Source organism: Panthera uncia, chromosome D1 (assembly GCF_023721935.1).
Source record: "Panthera uncia isolate 11264 chromosome D1, Puncia_PCG_1.0, whole genome shotgun sequence".
In the NCBI taxonomy this organism is placed as follows: domain Eukaryota; kingdom Metazoa; phylum Chordata; class Mammalia; order Carnivora; family Felidae; genus Panthera; species Panthera uncia.
In genome coordinates, this window is record NC_064808.1 from 38,124,312 (window position 1) to 38,148,118 (window position 23,807).

Below are 23,807 nucleotides of genomic sequence, written 5' to 3' on the forward strand. Positions count from 1 at the left end.
TAGGGACCGAGACAGAACAGGGAGGGAGACCTGAGGCCAGCACAAGGCATGCCTGCATTGAATATGCGACACCATTCCCACCCCACTTGTTCGCACAGCCACAGGGTCACAGAGGGCTGTGCAGGCCTTAAGGATCCCTGAGTTCTCTTCCTACCCGTGTGCACACCCCGACCTCAGCAAGGCCCCTGCCAACAGGGGCTCCTGCCTCTGCTCGAACCCCTGCAGTGATGGACAGCTCACTGCCCCCAGGGCAGTTCTTCCTTCTGTGGAGATTTCTGCATGTTTCCTGGCACTGTTCCCTGCCGTTCCTTCCCCCACCCCACCGAACTCAGTCTGAACTAGACTGCCTCAGGGCAGCCCTTCAGATATTTGACAGGGCCCATGCTTGTCGGTCTTCTCTTATCAGGCCCAAGGCCTTGGCTCTTTCAAGACTTCCTCTTCTACCTGTTTTCGTGTCCTTTCACTGTCCCGGTCCATCCGAAAAGGCTCCTGAGGTATTATTCTCAGAGAGGAATCCCCACGAGCCCTCATCTGCCACTTTCCGTTGGCCGAACTCAGCACACTCCACTTAATGGAATAGTTTCTTCCGGCAAGCCGAGCCAACAGCAGCCGGCCTGGCCACGCTGTCCCAAAAGAGGGCACGAGGAGGGGGCGCTGACCGCCTTTCCTTCTCTTCTACCTGATCAAGGCATGGAAAATGGCAGTCTGTCCTTCAGAGAGTGCCTCCCTGCCTCTGCTTTCTCTAGGAAATGTTCTCCCCCAAGCCCACCCAATGTGCAGTGAGGGAGGCCCATCCTGGATGGGGAAGATCCCCCCTATGTGCCCGCTCTGCGTAACCCGGAGGAGCCCCTGCTCCCTGGCATCTCTTCCTCCTTCCCAGGATCGGCAGGGGTCCACCAGCCCCATTGGAACCCTTGGCTCTCGGAGGTGGTAAACATCAGGCCGTGTCAAGGCCCCGCAGCCTCTCTGCGGTTGGCAGTGATCAACCAGTCTGCAGGGAAGAGATAGTGATGGGTCTGTTTTCACTGGACGGACTTGTGGTTATCTTCCCCGAGGAAGCCAAGGCGGGGGCTGGGTTGGGAGCCTGGAGATCTGGCTACAGGCCCTCAAGCTCCCAATGCAAGCTCCCAGTGCCTACTCTGGAGACAAACTGCTTGAATTCAGAGTCTGGTCTACCTCGGCTTGCTGTGTGACCTGGGGCACGTTGTTTAACTTCTTTGTGTCTTGTGATCTCATCTGCTCGTGGAAATGATAACCGTGCCTGTCTCTCAACGGTGAGGCCCATGTGAAACATGCATATGAACAGCGGGCATGGTAGCTGACACACGGTCTGTGCTCACTGGATGCTTATTGTTCCTATTGGTACACTGCTTTATACAACTGGGTTAGGGAGCAAGTGATGCATGACTAGAGCCTTTCTAACTTTACAAAGACTTCATTCTCTTGTTCGAGCCTAACAACTCATGAGACGAGAACATTAAGATTTATCATTACCATTGTATATGTGAAAACACTGAAGCCCAGAAAGGTCAAGTGACTAGTCCAAGGTCACACAGCAGACCCATCACCAGATCCCAGACCATCTGATCTCCTGCCTTGGGCTCCTGGGGTGGGGCTATGAGGGACAGTTTGATTTATACTATTACTGCATTTTCCCTCATGTTCTACAGCTGTCTTATTTTCTAAAATCAAGAGCTAGACGTGTGATCTTGGACCTAAAATCCCCAATCTGGACACCACACAGGCTCCCTTGTCCCATGCCTCCCGGTTTCTATCCTAAGGGGCATCCAAGGAACAGATTTCACTCCCTGACCTGGTTTCTAGGCCAGGACTTATCTGGTCCCTGACCGGCATTCAAGTTTACAGCCAGGCTCGCCGTCCAACCCAAGGCTCACTGTCTGACCCTGAGCCAGAACTCGAAAGTGCACAGTACCCAGTCGTCCTGGAGACCTCCATGGGACGCCCCATGCTGCGCATCTCCTGAGTAGCCGCCTACAATGTCCTCAGGAAGGGGCCCAGGCTCTCTTCTGCAAGGACACAGATCCAAACCCGTTTCTCCTAAGGTTTCTGGACTGGAGCAAGGCAGGGTGGGGGTGCAGGGTGGGAGAAGGGTATACCTGACTGCTGCAGATGCACCCCTCTAGTTTGCAAATCCCAAAGCCCTTCCTTAGAAGGAGATTCTAGGAGACTTGTGCCTGGGGCTGGGAGACGCCATGTTCTCTACTCAGTGGCTCCAGAAATACCAGATTTTTACACGGTGTCCCATCTGGGCCCAATAAGCACCATCTCTTCAATGTCCGCACTAAGTGGTTTGCAGGCTGTCTTGGCTGTGTGTTCCTGGGAAGGACAATTGATCTCAATGCTCCTCCTCTGGCTCTACGACATGCTTTTCTCCCTCCTCAAGAGATGTCAGGCATTGGCTCCACTGAGCACTTATCATCCAGGGGTGCTCTAATGACATCAGTTTCCTGAGAGTTGGACAGTTCCCCTCACTTCAAGACCCCGCTTTGCTCTCCCTCCTCCTCCTGCTCCTCCCCATGTCCACACTTGGCTTCAGCCTGCAGACCCCGACAGCACGTGGAATTGGGTTCTCACTGTCCTCACCGTCACTCAGAGCCCAGCTTGGTGCTGTTAATAGACACAACCAACACGGCTGACAATTTATAAAGAGGGCCGCCTTGTTGCACATGAGTGGTATTGCAGGGGTTGAAAACTAGCTGCAGAGCAGAATTGTCCTTACACTTATTCATGCACGCAACAGATGTTCTTGAATGACCACCAAGCGCCCCCATTCTTTTCTGGGTGTTGGGGAGACACACAGCTGAACAAGACAGACAAAGCCTGCCCTCAAGGAATTTACATACAAGGGCAGCAGAACTGACAGGCAAGTAAATGTATAGTACATACCACAAGAGGTAGAGCCAGGTGAGGGACAGAATGTGCCTGGGGGTGGAAAGGCGTGCCCTACAGAGAGGCAGCCCAGAGAGGCTTCTCCAAAGAGGCACCTGCCAGCAGAGACTCAAACAAAGGAAGTGAGCCCTGTAGCAGACCTGGGGGAACAGTGCCAGGGGCAGGGGGACAGGAGCGCACAAGCCCTGAGCAGAATGTGGTCAGTGTGCTCAAGGACAGCAAGAAAGCCACTGAGACTGGAGCAGAGAGAGCAAGGCAGAGGGTGAGAGCAGATGAGCTGGAGAGAAAAGTTGAGGCCAGTGCCCGCAGCACAAGAGTCTCCAAACTACTGCAAACTGACTCTGTCAGCCAATGAGCTAAGAACAGTGACTACGCTTTGAAAGGGTTAGAAGAAGAAGGAAACAAAGGTGGAGAAAAAAGGGAGACAATGATGAAGACAAAGAAGGATAAGAAGATGATGGCGATGTGACAGACTCCTATGGGACCCACAGAATCTAAAATATTAACTTGGGGCACCTGGGTGGCTCAGTCGGTTGGGCGTCCGACTTTGGCTCAGGTCATGATCTCACAGTTTGTGAGTTCGAGCCCCACATCGGGCTCTGTGCTGACAGCTCGGAGCCTGGAGCCTGCTTCCGATTCTGTGTCTCCCTCTCTCTGCCCCTCCCCGGCTCATGCTCTGTCTCTCTCTGTCAAAAATAAACATTAAAAAAAAAATTTTTTTTTAACTAAAAATAAAAAAATAAAATATTAACTACCTGGCCCCGTACCGAAGAGGTTTGCTTGTTCCCCAATATAGAGATCTGAGGGACAGTAAGCAATCTGGGTTTTATTTCCAGCACCACAGGAAGCCAAGGAAGTTCTGAGCAAGGAAGTGGCACAAGCCAAGGCTGGCGCAGGTCAGTGCTCACTCTGGCTCCCCGTGGGGAGGCAGCTGTGGGGTCTGGCACTGGGTGCAGGCAGGAGATTTTATACTCACGCGGGAGTGAGAGGACGAGGACGGTGGCTGTGTCTGGGATGGGGGCAGTGGCTGCGGAAAGAAGGGGCTGATTCTGAGGCACATCAGCAGAGTTGCCACACTGGATACGGGATGTGAGGGAGGGAGAGAAGCGAAGGACAACTCGGGTTTTGAGGTGGGACAACTAGGGGAGTGTCGGTGCAGAAGGCTAAGGGAGGAGCAGCTGGCGGGGCAGGTTCGAGAAATCAAGAGTTCTAGTGTGGCCATGATCAGGCTGAGACGATGATTCAACATCACAGTGCAGACACGTATGTACTCATTTATATATACGCGCGTGTGCAAAATGTACACACGTAACGTAAAGGATGACGATGTCACCGACGCTATTAGAAAAACAGAAAGGAAACAAGAATGTATGGAACAGCTACTCTGCTGCGTGAAGTATCTGATATTCATTCCCACAACAATCTATAAGCAAGAATCTCTCCATCTGTCTCTCCCACTTTACTGATGAGGAAAGTGAGGCTGAAACGGTTGAGCCGTTTTTCCAAAGTTGCACGAAGAGCCGGGTAGTGGGGAGAGCCAGGAGATGAAGCCAGGGGTCCCTGCGCTTAACCCCACGACCACTAAACAGAGCAGCACATCCCTGTCTACTCCGGCATGCAGCCTTCCTTTCTTGGCACCTGTGTTTGGGCATTTTTATGTGGGCAACACAATGGACAAGTTGGGTTCCCCCGGGTTTCCTGGAATTGATTCTACGGACCAGAGACGATAAAATGTTCTTGTTTTCTACCTCTGAATTTAGCAACATGGGATAAACACATTTTTATTACACTACCTTTTTCTCATTCAGTACTTTTTAAATTATGAAGCAACGCGTGCTTATTAATTGAAATTTTAAAATGTGGAAAAATAGGAAGGGAGGAAAGTAGTAATGTTCACAGCCCTTAAATGTAGCCATGATTGATTCTGGGACTTTTTTCAACATTTTTCTTTCAAAGTTTATTTATTTATTTATTTATTTATTTAAATTTTTTTTTTTAACGTTTATTTATTTTTGAGACAGAGATAGACAGAGCATGAACGGGGGAGGGGCAGAGAGAGGGAGACACAGAATCGGAAGCAGGCTCCAGGCTCTGAGCCATCAGCCCAGAGCCCGACGCGGGGCTCGAACTCACGGACCGCGAGATCGTGACCTGAGCTGAAGTCGGACCCTTAACCGACTGAGCCACCCAGGCGCCCCGCAAAGTTTATTTATTTATTTTGAGATAGAGACAGAGTGTAAGTAGGGGTGGGGCAGAGAGAGAGAGGAGAAGACAGAGGATCTGAAGAGGGCTCCGTGCTGACACCAGAGAGCCTGACGTGGGGCACAAAGTCACGAACCATGAGATCAAGACCTGAGCCAAAGCCAAACACTTGTCTGACTGAGCCACCCAGGCGCCCCTGATTCTGGGACTTTTAAAAGGCTGCACTTGACCCACTGTATAGTTAGCAACAGTTTCTGGGGTTCAGAGCTGTGAGCTCAGTAAGGGAAGAGAACCCAAAAGGAACCAATAAACTGTGCAGCAGAGGAGTTAGGTAATCATAAAAATGGCAGGCATTCATTAAGACAATATGTAGGTGTGTGCTAAGAGTTGTGCTAAGCGTTTTAACCGCATAATTTTCTTCCTCATGTCCCATTTTACATTTGGAGAAACTGAGGCTCTTGTCACTCCCAAGCACTCCCAGAGCAGAAGCTCTTCAATCTCATGTCACTCTGTGCTTAGAGAACAAGTATGGCCCACCAGAAGGCTCTAACAAATACCGCTTTTTTTTCCCCCACCCAAGAGTTTAGTGTAATTTTAGAATTGACTTCAACTTTGAATTCGACTAACACATGCCACCACATCACCGACCTCAACAAACATTTCTTGAACAACTAAAGAAAAACTAAAATCTGATAAATCCAGAACAAAATTAAGGAGAGGAAGCCAGAGTGAAGTGAGGCAACCCAGGATAGTCTCATGGATTCATTCATTCAACAAGTATCTATTTTTTTTTTAATTTTTTTTTAACGTTTATTTATTTTTGAGACAGAGAGAGACAGAGCATGAGCAGGGGAGGGTCAGAGAGAGAGGGAGACACAGAATCTGAAACGGGCTCCAGGCTCTGAGCTGTCAGCACAGAGCCCGACGCAGGGCTTGAACTCACGGACCGTGAGATCATGACCTGAGCCGAAGTCGGCCACTTAACTGACTAAGCCACCCAGGCGCCCCTCAACAAGTATCTATTGAGCCCCTACTAAGTGCCAAGCACTGGAGTGAGCCACTGAGGACCAGTGCTGAACGTGACAGACCAAGATCCTGGCCTCATGGCGGATTTTGGTCAAGGGATCACCATGGTTGGCTAAATCTGGGGAAACACTCGGAGTAGCTTCCCCTCAGACCCTAGAGGTCTGCCTTACTTTGCTCTGATGCACATGGCCACCCTGTGCCAACCAACTTGCAAAGAACTATCTAATTACACAGTGCTTCTGTTTTATTCTTTGGACCAAACATTGTGTAACTTGTCCTTCCACGTCATTTCTTTTTTTTTTTTTTTAATTTTTTTTTTTTTAACGTTTATTTATTTTGGAGACAGAGAGTGAATGGGGGAGGGTCAGAGAGAAAGGGAGACACAGAATCGGAAGCAGGCTCCAGGCTCTGAGCTGTCAGCACAGAGCCCGACGCGGGGCTCGAACTCACGGACCGTGAGATCATGACCTGAGCCGAAGTCGGACGCTTAACCGACCAAGCCACCCAGGCGCCCCCCACGTCATTTCTTACTAGCTTATTTCTGCTCACTTTCCAACCAGACCCAGTAACTGGAATTTCTAACCTGAGGCTATGGCCCTCCAGGGGTCTCCATGGATGAGAGGATGTTGTTATATGGACATATATTTTGCAGAGGGTCAGGGACATGAAGGGGAGCAAGGGTCCATTGCTTCTGTCAGAGTTGCAAAGAGGTACATAACCTCAAAAAAGTAAAAATCCACGGCCATAATCTTTTTCCACTTCAGTGGTATTTCCCATAATCTGTGAGTGAATGTTGACTCTTTTCCTCTGTAACAGACTCTCATAGAGCCGAGACTGAGTGGCATTTGGGGTTTGCTTTCAGAAACTACGCGAGTATAGCATTGGTATTTTTCCAGGCACGGCATAAAACGGAACTTAATTCATTCACTTCCACATTGACACAAGGGGGAATGTTCCAATTCCTCGGCCGCTGAGAAAGGCAATGTCCCCCACCAGGCTTCACACAACCCTCTTCCACTTGATTATTATTTGAGTCTCACCCCTGGCCCTGGCTCCACACTGTGGGTCTATACCGTTTCCCTGAGTACACACAGTCTTAGACTTTTTGGGGCCAAAGAAAATAACCCTGTTCTGATAGTCGAAGGCAAGAACAGACTTCCTAAGCAGGTTGTTCATCTGCCAGAATTCCTGCTCACTATGCTTATTCTTGAACTCCAGATATCAATCACCATCTCTATAGGGTAGAGAAAAGGAACAGAAAATACAGTCTCCTGTTATTTCATTTTGTTGAAAGCAAGTAGCACATTCAAGTGGAACATTTAAGAGTCAAGGTCTTTGCGAGCACTCATTCCTTCCCTGCCTCAGCAAATACAGATCGAGTGTCTACTGTGCACCAGACGCTTTCTAAGTGCTGAGGACACAGTAATGGACAAGACAGGCATGGTTCCCACCCTTCTGGAGCTTATGGACTAAGGCAGGAAAGAGCCATTGCAAGCAAATATACGTGTGTTGAGAGTTAGGACAACAATTATGAAGCACTACTGGGAACATGGAAGCAAAGACCCAGTGTAATATCACCATGGTGAAGAGCAAGGAAGACATCTCTGCTGAAGTAACAGATATGCTGAAGCCTGAGTAGAAGTTGCTAAGGCCAGGGTGCATGGAAGGAGAAGAGATTAGGAGCCATTGAGTCTTGTGCAAAGGCCCTGAGGCCAAAACTAGTACAGCGTATTGGAGGAACTGGAAGAAAGCCTGCGTAGCCAGAACAGAAAGTGGAGCCACAAATGGCTGGAAACAGGCTAGAGAAGAAATAAGGGCTCTGTATAGACAAAGCCTTGCATGTCATTGTGGGGACTTGGGTCCGAATCCTGACCCAGCAATGGGGAGTCATGGAAAAGTACTGTGAAGTGTATGGGGCATGATTAGCTCTGAAAGGGTCTTTTTACTGTTTTATTTATTTATTTTCAAAGATTTTACTTTCAAGTAATCTCTATACCCAATGCGGGGCCTGAACTCACAACCCCGAGATCAAAAGTCGCATGCTCCCGGACTGACCCAGCCTGATGCCCCTAGATCTGAGGTTTTAAAAGATCATTCTGACCACAGTGTGGAGAGTAGACCAGGGACAGGCAAGACCATGCATGAGAAACCAGTTTCAGAGGCCTTTCCAGTAGACCTGGGGAGAGATGCTGGGTGGTTTGAATCAGGGTGAAAGTGGTGGGCATGATGAGAAGTGGACTTCCTAAGAGAAAACGGGGAGCGTGAGCCCACAGACTTGATGGTGGGTTAACTGTGGAGGTGAGGAGGAGGGAAGGATTAGTCCTCTAACCAATCATTCCTGCTCGTCTCCAAAGGAGTTCTAGACCCTCCTTCCCACCCTGCCTCCAGGAGATGGCTATCCAAGTGGACACTGCAGTGGGATGATTTAGCACGTCACATATCAATCTGAAAAGGAGCCACTGATTCTCGAGGCTCCAGTGACACTGGCCATTGTTATACACATTGCAGGAGCCACAGCTGTCCCCACTCGGAGCCTCTGTGTTGGTGATTCCACTACCTGGATCAGGCAGGCTCCCCTGGTCTTCCCACGGCTGGTCGTTCAGCTCTAACATGGTCTAACATCACCCCCAGTTGCTCGTGAACATGTCACCCTGCTTTCCCGTCTGCACAGCACTCGCCACTCTCTGAAGTAAACATATTAATGCACTTGCCTACTTGTGTTTTGTCTGTATCTCCCCACGAGAAGGTAAATTCCATGATGACAGAAACCTTGCTATTCTTGTTATATCGTGCCTAGCACAGTGCCTGGTGCACAGCAGGTCCTCAGTAAAAAGAAGATGAATGAGTAAATGACTCCCCAGAGTCCCAAGGTCCCCCCGAGTGCCTTCTCCCTGGGCAACATAGACGTCCTTGGCTCTGGGCCTGGGCACAGACTGAGCAGCCCCTGTGCTCAGATTCCCCACGAGCCCTTTCAGACTCACTCTGAACCTCCGTCCGAACACAGGGCTCAGGTGAGTAACGGTTTTCCAAGAAACAGGATTCTCATGGGAGTTTCCTTTTATTCCCCAAAGCAGAAGAACTGCCAGGGCTGGTATTTTTCCAAACTCCACACTTTGGGGCACAAAGCAAACTCTATAGGACCCTGGGACAGAATTCCTTATTCACACACACGGCTAGAAGAGCTCACAAGCAAATATCACTTATGCTGCTGATTCGTTACTATTTCTTTTTCTGGTTTTCCCTACAGATCTCAGGGCCAAAGTCAACTGCATTTGTAGTTCATAGCTGGTTCTTTTTAACCCAGGGTATTAGACAGGATTCAGTCCTCCCAGCTAAAGGATTCAGTTCTCCCAGCTAAATTCCTTCTTGGAAAGGGCTCTTGATTCTTCTCTCTTGTTCTTCTAATTTTGTTTTCGACAAGATGTTTCCTAACATGAAGATGGGGACTGCATTCAGCAGAGGGGAAAGAAACAGGACGTGGTGAGGCCCAGCCAGGCCCCTGCAGAGTCAATGCCGAGGGTCGAGTCAATGCCGAGTCACCATGAGTGGTCAGTTCTCAGGGCCTGTGAGTCACTGGCTGTGCGCATGGGGCTTCTGGTCCCTTCCACATGCCTGCGGTCTCCTCCCCAAGCCAGAAGGGAAATGACTAATCACAGACATCACTGTCCAGTGATGATTTCACCTGAAATCATAACATGGTACCTGTAGGAGAAGATGAGCTGTCATCCTACAAATCTTCTGTGTTGTCCTGGGGTTGAGTTGAGTTGGGACAAAAGATGGGATCCCACAACCGCTGGGTGAGGCTAGGTACCTCTCTTCCACCTGCCTGTCACAGCAACAGTGTCTAGGCTCACAAACTGGCAGATGAGCTGGGGCGGCTTGTGGAATAGAGACCAAACTGTTCTAAAACTCTAATTCAGATGCTGGGATAGACTAGGGGATATTTTTCTCTTAGATGTTGCCTTTCAGGAAATAGAGGCAAATGGAAAGATAAACTTTTGGGGGGGGGGAATGGATAAAAATTCACTCTGAGGGATGTTTTGGCAGCCTCAGCTCAAGGTCACAGCAATGTCATCTGTAGGTGGGCTTGCCCTTCCTGAGCATTTTCATATGCTCTCCATCACTGCTGATCTGCACCCCCAAATGGTAATAGCAGTAATCTTTTATTGAACACTCACTGCGCGATGAGCCCTTGATATAGGTTATGTTATTTTATTCAGTTCCCATAAAAACCCCTTTAGGTGACTGTCTATTATTGTCTCTATTTTACGGACCAGGAAGCTGAAGAATCAGACATTAAGGGACTTGCCCAAGAACCGCCCGCCCATGAGTCCTGCATGGGGGACCAGCCCCTCACTGGACACCAGAAGCTCCACTCTCATCTGCTGCTAGCCTCTGTTCAGTGGAAGGATCAATTCATTCCATTTACTAAGCCAGGAAAAGTGTATTTGGTCAGCTTTTTCTCTTTCCCCAGAAAGCCTTTCACCAACTATTTTTTGTAACGCTGGGTTAAGTACCACCTGAGCCTTAGTCTCTTGTCATCAGTGAGAGTGCTGGGCAGGACTGTCTCAAGTGTCTTCCCGGTCCAAAGTTAAGGATCTCATTCTGACCTATCACACAAAGCATCTCCTTCCTCTCAAGGGGGGAAAAAATCTTATTAGGCTCTTTAGAACATACACCTGCAATTCTCCATAGACAGGTTCCTGCAGAATCCCCAGAGGAGGTTGTTAAATAAGATCAACACTCTCCCGGGCAGGAGAGTGTGAGAAGGTGGGTGGAAGAAAGCTGTTCTGCCAGGGTGCCTGAGTGGCCCAGTCAGTCAAGTGTCCAATTGCGGCTCAGGTCATGATATCATGGTTTGTGGGTTCAAGCCCCATGTGGGGCTCTGCGCTGACAGCACAGAGCCTGCTTGGGATTCATTCTCTCTCTCTCTCTCTCTCTCTCTCTCTCTCTCTCTCTCTGTCCCTCCCCCATGCTCTCTCTCTCAAACTTAAAAAAAAAAGAAAGAAAGAAACTGCTCTGCCCCGCTGGGAAGGTCTCACTCCCAGTTCGGCAGCCAGCTGTTTAGTCACAGCCACGCCAATTCCTGGATGCATGGGACTATGACGACCAGCCTGTGTAGCTGTGGAGGGAACCCCTAAGCCCTCAGACCCGCTGTCGGTTTGCCCTGCAGCAAAATGGAAGAGGGTTCCACAGGCTGCAAGCCACAGCCCATCCACCAAGGATGCTGCCCACCTGCCCGGGCCTGGGCCTTTCCTCAGCCATCATCCCATCATCCCTCACTGGACACATGGCCGACAATGCCAAGAAACTGGTGTCAGTGAGAGAAGGTCCCTGGCCCTCACTGCCTCCTTTGATAGTCACCTCACTTTCTGCCGTGGCCACTGCCTCCTGCTCCCGTGGCCCGATCCGTGCTTCCTCTCACTCCCTGGGCTCCCCTCCTCCAGCTGCTCCAGCCCCCTCTCTATTCCTCAGACCCCCACTGTTCCTCCACCTGAGAAAGCCCCTCCTCACACATCTCACTACCTTTCTGGTCTCAGCTCCAACGTCCCCCCCTCAGAGAGGCCTTCCCTGGCCTCCCTTCCCTCTGTCGCTTCACTCGGTTTTATTTTCATCCCCCTCACCATGGTTTGAAATGATTTTCTTCATGCATTTCACTGCCTGTCTCCCTGGCACTAAAATATACGGTCTATGAAGGCAAGAACCCCCTCATCTTGTTCATGGTTGTGTCCCCACCACCTTGGATGGAGTAGTAGGTGCCCAATAAATGGAGGGAACTAACGTGTACAGATTCCTCACTCATAAGGTGGAGGAGATAATTTTGTCTCACAAGGCTTTTGTGAGGGTGAGAGATGACATATTTTCAGGGTTTGTCAAGACGAGGTCCCACTAACTGGAAGCTTTAAATTCATTCTTTGGGCATGGGAGAGAGGCGGTATAGACTGGCGGTGAGGCCTGCAGGCCCCAGAGTCTGAACTGGACCCTCACAGCTAATTAGCTTTTGGGCCTTCAGCAAATTATTTAACTTCTCTCGGCCACAGTTTCCTCGTCGGTAAAAGAGACATAATAACAGTACTAACTCCCAGGGCGATTGTACATATTACATTAAACGATCCACGAGAAGTACTCAGAGGAACCTGTAGCACGTATCACACCCTCGATAAATGTAAGCTATTACTGCATAGCAGATACAAGAACGCATACCCTCTGTCCCACTCTCCCATTGCACACGATACAGCCTGCAAAGCACATGTATGTAAATCCTCTCATTCATGCCTCTAAAACCCTCCGAGGGCCAGGAATTACCTACCCGCTCTATTTTACAGCTGAAAAACCTGAGGCTCAGGACAGCTTGCCCGAGATCATACAGCTAGCCAGAGCAGAGGACAGAAAGCCTCCGATTCAGGACCCCAAAACTCTCTTCCTAGCCCCACACCGTGCTTGCTTCCTCGCCTGACCTACAGCCCTGGAATCTGAACACGTGGTCAGGCCCAGGCTGGGGAAAGCCTGCCATGCTCTTTGCATATTCCTGCTCAACATAAATAGAAGCCCTGGGCCTCTGCGCGCTCACTGAGGCCAACCGTGTCTCTCCCGAGCCGGCTCCCTTGCAGGCGGGTTGAGGGTTTGGCAAAGCCACAAAGGCAGATGGGGACTGTGGCTTCTGCCACTAGAGCAGGGCCAAAGTTCTAGTGCTCTCCCAGCTTCAAGGCACATCAACATAGCCCAGCGTTTCTGGGGGTGGGTCAGAGCAGGGCACTGACAAGGTCACCCCAGGCTTTTTCAACTGCTTCCAGCTGGCACGGTGTGTCCGCTGAGCGTCAGGGTCTTTCCCGCGGATCAGGCAAGTCTAGCGGCCCCTCCTGCTCTCACTCCCTGCCCTGCCTCAGCCCCTGGCCCTCGTCTGCCCTTTCCAAGGTGCCCCGACTAGCCTTTGGCAGCTCTCCCTGCATCAGGGACAACTCAGGAAAGGCACTCTGTGCCTGAATCAGTCCAAGGAATCCAAGGGGTTGGGTGCAAATGACGTGAGGGGGAAAACAAACCGCACTTACCCAAAAGAAGCTGGCGCCCTGTTCAGTCTTTTCAACTCCCAGTGGGAGCAGATTTGTTGTGACTAATGCATCAGGCTTTAAATAGTTTCAAGCGGCATAGTGATTAGCCCAAGGCACGACGGAGGCAGGCGCAAAACGTCTCCAAAAGTGCAAAGTTTCCAAGAGAAAGGAAAGGCTGCCACTCTCAGAAAGCATTCACCTGCTGGCGGAAGCCCACCCAGTTCAAGTCCTTAATAAAGCAACAAGGCACAAGGAGCTGTGGCGATAAGGAAATCACACGGAACCGGGCGAGGGATTTTCGGTCGGATCCTGCCATCCTCCTCCTCACAAACCCTTCATGATTGTTCCTTGCCCACCATCTGCATTTCTCAGCATCACCTTCCAGGACCTTTATGAACCGGTCCTATACTGGGTTGAATGGTGTCTCATCAAAGCGTCATATCCACCTGAAACCTCAGAATGTGACCTTATTTGAAAATATGGTCTTTGCAGGTGTAATTAGTTGACATGAGTTCGCAATGGACTAGGGTGGCCTCTAAATCCAGTGACCGGTGTCCTCATAACAAGGCCATGTGAAGACACAGCGACACACAGAGAAGAGAATGCCATGCGAAAACGAGGACAGAGATCAGAATTCTGCGTCTACATGCCAAGAATTGCTGGCAACCACCAGCAGCCGGGAGAGAGGCAGAAAGCAGATTCTCCTTCAGAAGGAAGGAACCTGGAGGAACCCTCTAGAAGGAACCAACCTCAATAATGCCTTGATTTTGGACTCTGAGCCCCAAAATGATGAGCAAACACATCTATTGTTTGAAGACACCCTGGCGTGGTATTTTTTTTTTAATGGCAACCCTGGAACTTAGCACAGGTCCCAATCTACCTGTCTAACCCTGCTCCCATCCAAGTCACCTTCCTCACATTCCCTGTAGAAGAGGCGGCTGTTATACATTTAAAAAGTGACAGTGTTCAGGTCTCACCTTTGCCTTGTTGGCTGCTGTGTGACTTTGGGCAAAGCAATTAATTTCTCTTTTTTTTTCAGTTGTCTTATGTATACCATGAAGATAACAGAAGGGTAGTTGTAGGAGGTTGAAGGAGAAAATGTGCATGTAACAAGAAGGAGACTGTATCAGCCACAGAATTTCTCTAGGGCTTGAAGGTATTATATTTGCTTGGAAAATTGAGCCAAATAAACCTCCTTGCAGGACGGTGGCTTCCAAGTGCTAAGATCAAGAAACTGAGGGGCTCTGTTGACTAACAGGATACATCGGTAGTATATAAGTTGGGTGGTAAGAGTTGGCTGATGAAGTGTGAGAAAGGTGAAGTTCATAAGCAAGAATCGAGAAGATAAAAAGGGCCAGTAAGACGGAGACTGGGGGGAGGGAGCAACACCCCTCCACACCATGGTGTGAGTAGGGAGTTTGGGGGGAACAGAAATATCTAATGGATATTTCCAGTTCTTTGTGGTGAAGTCTAAAATGTAAGCCCATTCCCGCATCTCTTCTACAACATATGCATTGAACTCTATACTGGGTACCAATGGCTTTATGATCATGGATTCCTTAGGCTTGAGTTTGGAGAGGTACTGAGTTTAGAGGCTGGGTTGTCATAGGAGTAAAGTGAGGAGAGCCCACACCAATCTGTGAGCAGAACCAAGGACTTGGGGGACATCTGGTTTACCCACACATGCACTTTGTGAACATTATACATGAATGCTTCCTTCAGCCTCGGTCCTCACCTTCCTGACCATAACTTACTCCTGCCTGAGCTTGGAATGACGTTTCCCCTTCCTGTACCACTTCTTTAGCTATTTGAATCCTACCCATCCTTCAAGAATCAGCTGCCTCCTGCCTGAAGCCTTCTCCCACCTTCCCAGCTGGAAAGGGACATCCTCTATCTCTTAGCTGTGGGCAGGGCGTATTCCCATACAACAGGTACTATATTCTATCTGGAGTTAGAGTTAAGCAATAAAAAACAAGACAAAAAGTCACCCGGAGGCAGATTAAGGGAAGATGACCTCAGAACAAAGAGAAAGACCCAGGAGGGAGAGTGGGGAGGGGAGAAAGTGGGAGGAGAGGACACTGAAAAGCTCAAATGGCCAATTTCATTCACAGTCACTGTCTGGGGCTGGTGGCAGGTCCAGCAGGGGAAAGGTGATATCTTCAGCAGGCCTTTTTGTAAAGCCGAAACTCAAGCATTTCCCCTGTCATTGCGAGGCACCGTGAAAACAGCTGCTGTGCTGGTAACTGGTTTCTTGGAAGCTCTCTACAGCCATGTGGACACAAATTACCAAAACTTCGCTCTGCCAAGCTTTCTCTCCACTCTTGCTCAGAGCAAATAAATACATCCACCGTGGTCTGAAATGGCCCCTCAAAGGCGGGGCAGGTGAAATGCTCTGACCTACCCACAAAGAGCTCTGAGAAGGAGCTCTCCATGGGCCTGGAATGAGGAAATAAGTCCATTTACCTGTTCAGCGGGGGAGAAAGGAGACAATGAGACCTGCTCCCCACCTACCCTTGCCCTCGGCACCTGTCCCAGGGCCCGGCTACTGAGCTGCTAGGAGCTGGGTATACAGGAACAAAAAAATACATGTTTGCTGTTCTCAGGAAGGTCCTGAATCAGGAGGAGACAAACAAGCGGGCAACGGCAATGCAGTGTGAGTAGTAGTAGAAAGAGAGATTAGCCCATGGGTTGGGACAACCCAGGAATTACTGCCTGGGCTAAGCTGTGCCTTAAAGAGTGAAGAGGGATTATGTCTACAACTCACTACCACCACAAATCCACACGCTGGCTGTTAGATTCATCATCTTTTTAAATATTCAAATATAAGGAAATGTATGACTTGGGGCAGCAGGAAGATCCTATGATAATCAGGTGAAGAAGCTTGGAAAGGGTTAGCCAAGTAGAGGGAGCAGAACATGCAAAGGTCCAGAGGCAAAGTCATGGTTGCCATATAGACACCACTGTTGTAAGGATACGTGGAGGATTCAGTGAAGCAGCTTCTATAACAACAGGAGAGGCTGGGTAGCATAAATATCAGACATTTATTTCCCACAGTTCTGGAGCCTCCGTGCCAGCACGGTGGGGTTCTTGGCGAGGGCTCTCCTCTTGGTTGATGGATGGCTGTTTTCTCACTGAATCCTCACATGGCGGAGAGAGCAAGCTCTGGTCCCTCCATCCCCTTATAAGGACACTAATGCTAACATGGGGCTCCCCCCTCATGACCTTATCTGAACCTAATCATCTCCAAAGGCCTCACTTCCTAATACGTTGGGGATTATGGCTTCAACGCATGAGTTGGGGGGGGGGGGCGGAGGGGGGCACACACATTCAGTCCATAGATTGAGTTTGCAATAATTGACATTAATGACTATGAGAATAATCACTATCTGTTCCAAGAAATGCCAATGAGAAAGTCTATCCCAGTATTAACAATCTAGAGTTGGAAACAGCCTCTCTGCCCAACAGTCGGGGATGGGTGAAATAAATTACCTGCGTACAACTAAATACTCTCTAGCTAGTAAAAGCGACAGTGTGTAGCTTGGAGGGATGTCCATGAGGGATGAAGTTGTTTAAACTGTAGGTCAGAAAAAACACAGATGTTAATCAGTTGGGAAAGAAGACTAGAAAAGCAAAACTGACCAAAATAGTCACAACGCTTACCTCAGAGGTACCATTAAAAGTAACTTTTAGCTATCCTTTTACCCTGTCCATATATTCTAAATTTTCTACAGTAAACATGTAAGATTTTTGAAATAAGAAAGGAAGGGATGGGTGTGTGTGTGTGTGTGTGTGTGTGAGAGAGAGAGAGAGAGAGAGACAGAGAGAGAGAGAGAGTTTATGTATTTACTGCCAGACGTGACCCAGGCAATGTGAGAAAGAGCTTCACTGTGACCCTGCAGGTCACAAAGCCCAGGGTCCCTGCAGCCACTCCCATTGTGGGCTGTTACCTGAGTCCTTTCACATTCTCTTCTCAAAGGTCATGTTCAATCAGCCCCAACCATCCTCCTTAAATAGCCAGTGTCAATGGCATAGCCACATTTACCTTCTAAGGTGGGAATGCCATTAGTTCTTGGAGTCAAAAGTTCCTTTTAAAAATGTGTAATAATTATTTGTCAGCAAATCAGCAATGATAGATGTGACTGTTGGTCTATTGGGCAGGTCGGGGGGGGGGGGGGGGGGGGGTTGGGGGGGGAGAAGAAGATGAAAGAAGCAGCTCCAGGATAGACAGAAGGCAGCTGTAGTCTTTGAAGGGCCAGTGAAGTCAGAGAGCCAAGGAGAAGGCCCTTTGCCTTCACAAGTGAATATCTAGGCTGGCAGTCGACCACCTAAGGCACATCTAAGAAAGGCAGCAGGTAGGATTGAGTAACAGCTGAGACTGAGCACTTCATCCATCCGAGCCTGCCCTAGTCTACACTCTGAAGCTACAACGTGAGCCCGACACGGTTCTAACTTGCGTGGAGCTTACGTCCCCCCGGAGAGGAAGACTTTGAAAAGCAAAGGCACGTGTGCCACGAAGATAGGCAACAATAAGTACTACGAACAGAAATGCCAGGGTGTGAATAGAGACCGACGCACTGCCATTTTGGATGGGTTGCTCGAGGAAGAGCACAGACAAGAGGGAGGTGAGGGAGCAAGCTCTGTGTTTCCCTGTGGAAAAGCATTTAAGGCCGTGGGCACAGCCACAAAGGCCCTGAGTTTGAGTGTGTTCGGAAGACTTAAGAGCACAAGACGTCCTGTGATGTCTGGGAAACACCCTGGGGGCACCTTCCCCCTCAACCGGGTGTGGGTTCTCGGCACGTGGGCGTCTCACACCCTGCCACCATCCTACGTAATCAGACCCAAGGAAGCTGCTTTCTCTGTACCGCCACCACCATCCACAGGGGGAATGAGTCCCCGAAAACCTGGCTTTGGTGACTGGCAGCACAGGGTGATGGCTAAGAGCTCAGGCTTTGAAGTCAGACACCCATGGGTATACGTCCAAGCTCTCTCACATCCCTGCTGTGTGCCCCTGAGCAAGCTGCTTAGCTTATACGAAGCCAAGGAGTGTGCTGATAACTTGGATCTTCTGGGGAAGAGGGTGTAGGAGATGGAGGAAAGCCTCGATTTGCAGCATTCGCCAATTCTGTGGTGTAAATACAGCCACGGTGGCTGATTTCAGCGAGCGACGTGCACTCACTGACTACAGAACTAGGAAGAGACAGGTACAGTTGGCTCTCAAAAGCCAGCACCCGCCAGCTCACATCACCTCAGTGATCACCTCAGTTTCCTCATCTTTAAAATGGATTTCATCTCATAGAGTAGTTGGTGAGAATGAGATGAGGTGTATATAAAAAGCACTTAGCACCATGCATCACACACAGTTAACACTCTATAAGTGGGAGCTATAATTCTTCTTTATTAATTTTTCAATGTTTATTTATTTTTGAGAGAGAGAGAGAGAGAGAGAGAGAGAGAGCATGAATGGGGGCGGGGGGCAGAGAGAGAGGGAGACACAGAATCCGAAGCAGGCTCCAGGCTCGGAGCTTCAGCACAGAGCCTGATGTGGGGCTCGAACTCACAAACCGTGACATCATGACCTGAGCTGAAGTCGGACACTTAACCGCCTGAGCCACCCAGGTGCCCCGAGAGCTGTAATTCTTAGTAAGGATGTTGAATCCTGGTCTGGCTCTTGTATGTAGAAATGAATCCTCAAAGGAAGGACAGCAGAGGGTGAACACGAGGGGTGGGGCCTTATTCTGGCCCTGTCTCTGCTTCCTGTGTGACTTTGGGCAGGTTGCTTCTCCTCTCTGTGCTTCAGTTCCTCCATCTGAAGTGAGGGACAGAGCTAGTTATAAAGTTCCTTCCAGATTGGACATTCTGCAACTTCCTACTTCGGGGACTGTTCTAGAAGCACCACTGGAAAGAGTGGGTGGTTGCGGGTTACCAGGGCATCATAAGGGTAGGATGGAGCTCCCTGGATTCTCACCACTATTCAAAGCTACCTGAACAGAGGTGGCAAATAGGTACAGAATCTAGGACGGCAAGCCTGAGTGAGTTCTTTCCTGACAAAGACCAAAGAACTGTTTAAAAGGTCAAGAGGAAAACACCTGAAAGAGAGACAGAGAGAGATACCTGACAGTGGGGAGAGAAAAAAGAGATCTGAGTGAGTAGTTTGAGGATTAATATGTTCTCAGAAAAATGCCTTTAATAAGCGTTTTATTTATTTTTTTTAACGTTTATTTATTTTGAGAGAGAGAGAGAAAGTGCACATGAGCAAACAGGGGAGACGCAGAAAGCGAGGGAGAGAGAGAATCCCAAGCAGGCTCCACGCTGTCAGCACAGAGCCTGACGTGGGGCTTGAACTCACAAACTGTGAGATCATGCCCTGGGCCGAAATCAGGAGTCAGATGCTTAACCACCTGAGCCACCCAGGCGCCCCTAAAAGGCAATTTAGGAAGGAGGGCTATGTGTGCCAAACCTCGCATGTAAAGAGAGAAAAGAACTCGGGAAGGAGCTGCAAATAAGATGCTGGGTGAGAGGAGCATCGCAGAGGCACAGGGGAAAATGAAGGTGAGGACGATACAGCTCTAAGAGCACTGTCACCAGGCACAGGCAGGGGAGCGAGAGGCTGGCTAGAGAAACAAAGTAACGCCAACCTCGTGGACTTGTACACCAAATCTGTACAGCTCAGTTCCTTGTGCCTCCAATGTCCTCATTAGAATCCCTTTGAAGTACATCAGACTATAATTTTCAGGAGTCAAGAACAAAGCTCCCTGTAGCCTTTGGCTCATTCGGACCATCAGTAGGAACAAAGTATCTGACACAGCTCCCTCAAAGCCACAGACATGAGGCAGGCCTGCCCGCCGATGACAAATGGCCCTGAAAGATTCTGTGGACTTTGCACTTTTCTTTATAAAAGTCTCTGGACTAGCCCACAGTTCTTCTCTCGGGGCGGGGGGGGGGGGGAAGGGGGGACGAATGAATATCGAGTTTGAATGCTGTGATCCCAGCAATTGCTTTCACCGGCTATTATGGCTTGGAACTCAATTTTTCCTCCCAAATAAGTAGTTTTCTCAAGCAGCCTGAGAACTCACAGCTCTTCTCGTCATGACGAGTAGGTAAACTTGACTGAATTTCCATCTTGGTAATCCCTGCTCTAACATTTTTGGGTCAGACATTGTTCCCATAAGGAGCTTAATTCCGATGCCTTGACATCCAGGGAAATGAAAGGCGGAAGTCGGAACGCGTATTTCATTCTGACTGGAGCTAAACTCTGACAGGTAAGCTTAATTACTGCCTGCCTGCAGCTCCTAATCAAGCGGCTTCTGACGGAAAGAATAAAGTCATAATAACATGTAATGACATTCTAGTCAAACTGGGAACCAAGTCGCAGCAGCCGGTGACTGTAGTGGCAAAGCCAGACGCTCCAAGAGGTGGGGACAACACTGTGACAGGGATGCCTCCACCCACTCTCCCATCTCGGTGTCTTCATTTTAATGAGGACGCAAAGAGTCCCGGCCCTGTGGAGTCAGGAGCCATAAATGCTGTGTTAACTCTGTCTATAAACGATTATCAACCATAGCCTTTAAGCTTATTAAAAAGAAGCCGAGAAAGGAATCAATCATTGTCACAGGCTCAGCGTGAAGTTGCTTCTAAAAATAAGAGTCCATCTGAAATTCTAAGAGCATCTTACAGGCGGATGGCTACACAATCTGTTGGTAAAATGTAAGCGAGTAAAAAAAGAGACCTCAGAATGGTCCAGAAATGACACTGAGAGTTTAGAGTCTCTGGGTTTCAATGCTGGCGTTTGCCTGCCTTGTAGTTTGGTCCGGTTCTGCCCCGTCTTGGCCCGTCAATATCTTCGATCTTGTTCACACACACCTTTGTTCTTCAGCATCACCATCTGCCTTGGAAGCCTGGCTGAGAGGCACCTTCACTCTCTGCCAATCCTGCTTCTCCTGGGTCCGCACCTCTCTGCAGAAGTGGTACTCAGCCCTCCAGGGAGGATGAAAGTCATTGTCCACAAGCACTTCCCACAGACCCCCGAACTGCGTGTTTTACCCACATCATCAATTTAATACTCGCAGAAACGCTCCCTCACTTACTGGGTGTTTATTTGCATGTACCTTGTGCCAGGCACCATGCCAGACAGCAGGCAGACCTATGGGAGCTTGTAGTATAAGCGTCATTATACCCAGTTTACAGGAGAGGAAACTGAGGCTCAGAAAGGGCTAATTAGGGGGAAGTAGCAGAGGTGTGACCCGAACCCAGCCTGAGTTGTTTCGTTCCAGCCGTCCAGGTATGTTTCTTTTTCCTGCCCCCAGACTCCTCAAAAATGGGGCCTGGGTCTCTTGTGTTTGGCTGTCTTTCTTACGGATGCTCACTAACCGGGGCTGGCTTAACTGAACTCTGCAACCCTTAGCTAGCCATCTGTAAAATGCAGGTAAGTGGGTCTGCCTCACCGTCCCCTGCGGCTGATGTGAGACCCCAGGGCACACACGGGCATCTGGAGGGGCCTCTGAACAAGTCAGGGGAAGCAAATGTACCTTGGACGCCCTGTGCTCCACAAGAAACACGATCTCCCTGGTACCACCATTCCACTGGTCAGCAGTGCCTGGGCCAGAGAGCTCCCTCCTCCACAGCCGAGCCATCCCCACAAAGTCTCCAGAAGGTTCCGTTCCTTGCCTGACAGATCCCACAAGTGCTGCACGCAATGGCCCACGAGCTTAGGCTTCCTGGGCTACGCACAACCTCCCCAGTGCCCAGTCAGTGCGCCCTGGGGGGCTCCCAGGGCTCCATCTGAGCAGAGAGTTCTTGGTCTCCAGATAGGATCACTGGCTCCTTCATGGAAGGGAAATAACTGCCCAGGGAAAGTGTTATGTGAATCATCTACACCAGCTCGGCTTGATTTGGTTTCAAGAAAACACACAGCCTGAAACCAGATCAACACCACTGCCTGGAGACACTCAGGGAGACACAAAGGGGGCCGGGGATGGGACAAAAGTTGACTCGCTTTTGTCACAAGACGGTTCAAACATGGAGGTTCAGTTCTTACCCCAGGTTCTGTTCACCTCTGGCTATTTAGTGGGTTTGTTTTATTCAGCCCTTTCTGACTGCCATCCTGTCTGAGAATGGCACAGTCCGTGTGATAGAAGGTGATTAACTTGAGTCCTCTGTGCTGTGTGGCCTTAGACTATGGACTCAACCTCTCTGAGCCTTAAGTTTCACATCTATAAACTGGGTATAATTATTCCTACCCCAAAGCATTACTGGAAGGTAAAATAACATGAGTGATGTCAGTAAGTGTTCGATACAAGGTAGACAATAATGATAATAATCACAGTGGCTTTTTTTTAAAGAGGGGACGCAATGATGAGAGCCCAGCTTTACCGAGTTTAACCTGCGGCCCCTGCCAGTCAGGGGTACAGATTGTGAGGAGCATCCTGGAAGGTGGATATGACTGACACTGTGCATAGGGCAACAGAATGGGAATGGAAGCAGGATTCCTAGAAGAGAAATGGAGGGGGCATGTGGCAAAGGGGTTAGATGAACCAGAAGAATGTGGGAATCTGATGAAATATGACTAACAGGGAAATAAATCCATTTCTAATTTCTCCATCCACAACTACTTATTAAATCCACCTTCTTTTGATTAATCCTTCCATGCCCTTCCACCATCCTCCTAGTTAACGACAGCAACCACGCTCCATAAATAAAAAGTGCAATCGAGAGGTAATTAATGCTGAGCCATCTAATTCTGAATTTCAAATCATGCTCTACTTACATTAAAATAAGATTGCAGGCATGTGTGACAATCAATTTTCCTCTAGTTTTAAAAAAACATACACACGCAAACTGAAGTTTCGTTATTTAGGGAGAGATTTGGGAGGCATGGCTGCAATTGGCTTCCATATGTCACCCAAATATGTGGAGCTTCACTTGTGTGCCTGTCAGGAGGTGGCACTGTCTTCTGTAAAGTTGCACGCTGGAGGATGTTCAAAGGACAAAGATGTATCACAGTCTCTGGGCTAAACGAGGCCAGGAGAGCTGGCCGTGCGGGAGGGTGTGAAGCGGGCCAAGGCTGGGGTTTCTGTAATTCTATCTCTTACCAACCCTATGTCTTGGACAAAACACTTCTCTATTCTCTGTCTCACTGTCTCCATTTCCTAATCTGTAAAATGGGCTGTATTTTAAGATAACCATGTTGGTAAGACACTCTGGAAACTGCAATTTTCTGCTGCTGTTAGTGGTTATTAACAGCCCTGACCTGGTCCAAAGGTTGCCCGGTGCTCTATGTGGTAGCCAGCTATATTCGGGTGGCCTGAATTTCATACCTTTCCAGTGTCAAAGCCAGGGTGAAGGAGGAAGACAACAGGTAGCGAAGCAGGTGCACGGAGGGCTAACCTGGGGAACAAGTCCAGGGCTATAAGATCCATTAGGCACAGTGCTTAGGGCCCATGATATCTACAGAGCCCATGGAAATGTTTTTATTTTTTTTATAATCAGAAGAAAAAAATGAATATAATCCAGCTTGGATTATACTTGTTTTATACCAATGCAGTCATTAAATAAACTTTTATATATATAGATATATATATCTATATAGCCATCCTTTCTTTTTTTTTTTTTTAAAGTGGGAAG

At 49.0% G+C, this 23,807-nt stretch overlaps 1 protein-coding gene and 1 non-coding gene across 3 annotated transcripts in view; both read right to left on the bottom strand.

The window, feature by feature from the left end:
* NAV2 (neuron navigator 2) overlaps positions 1–23,807 on the bottom strand; it is a 395,678-nt gene that overhangs the window by 337,782 nt on the left and 34,089 nt on the right. The window lies entirely within an intron of this gene.
* On the bottom strand, positions 5,690–5,761 carry LOC125917630 (small nucleolar RNA SNORD45). Its single transcript, XR_007456248.1, has one exon. It is a non-coding gene; the product is annotated as a small nucleolar RNA SNORD45 (small nucleolar RNA).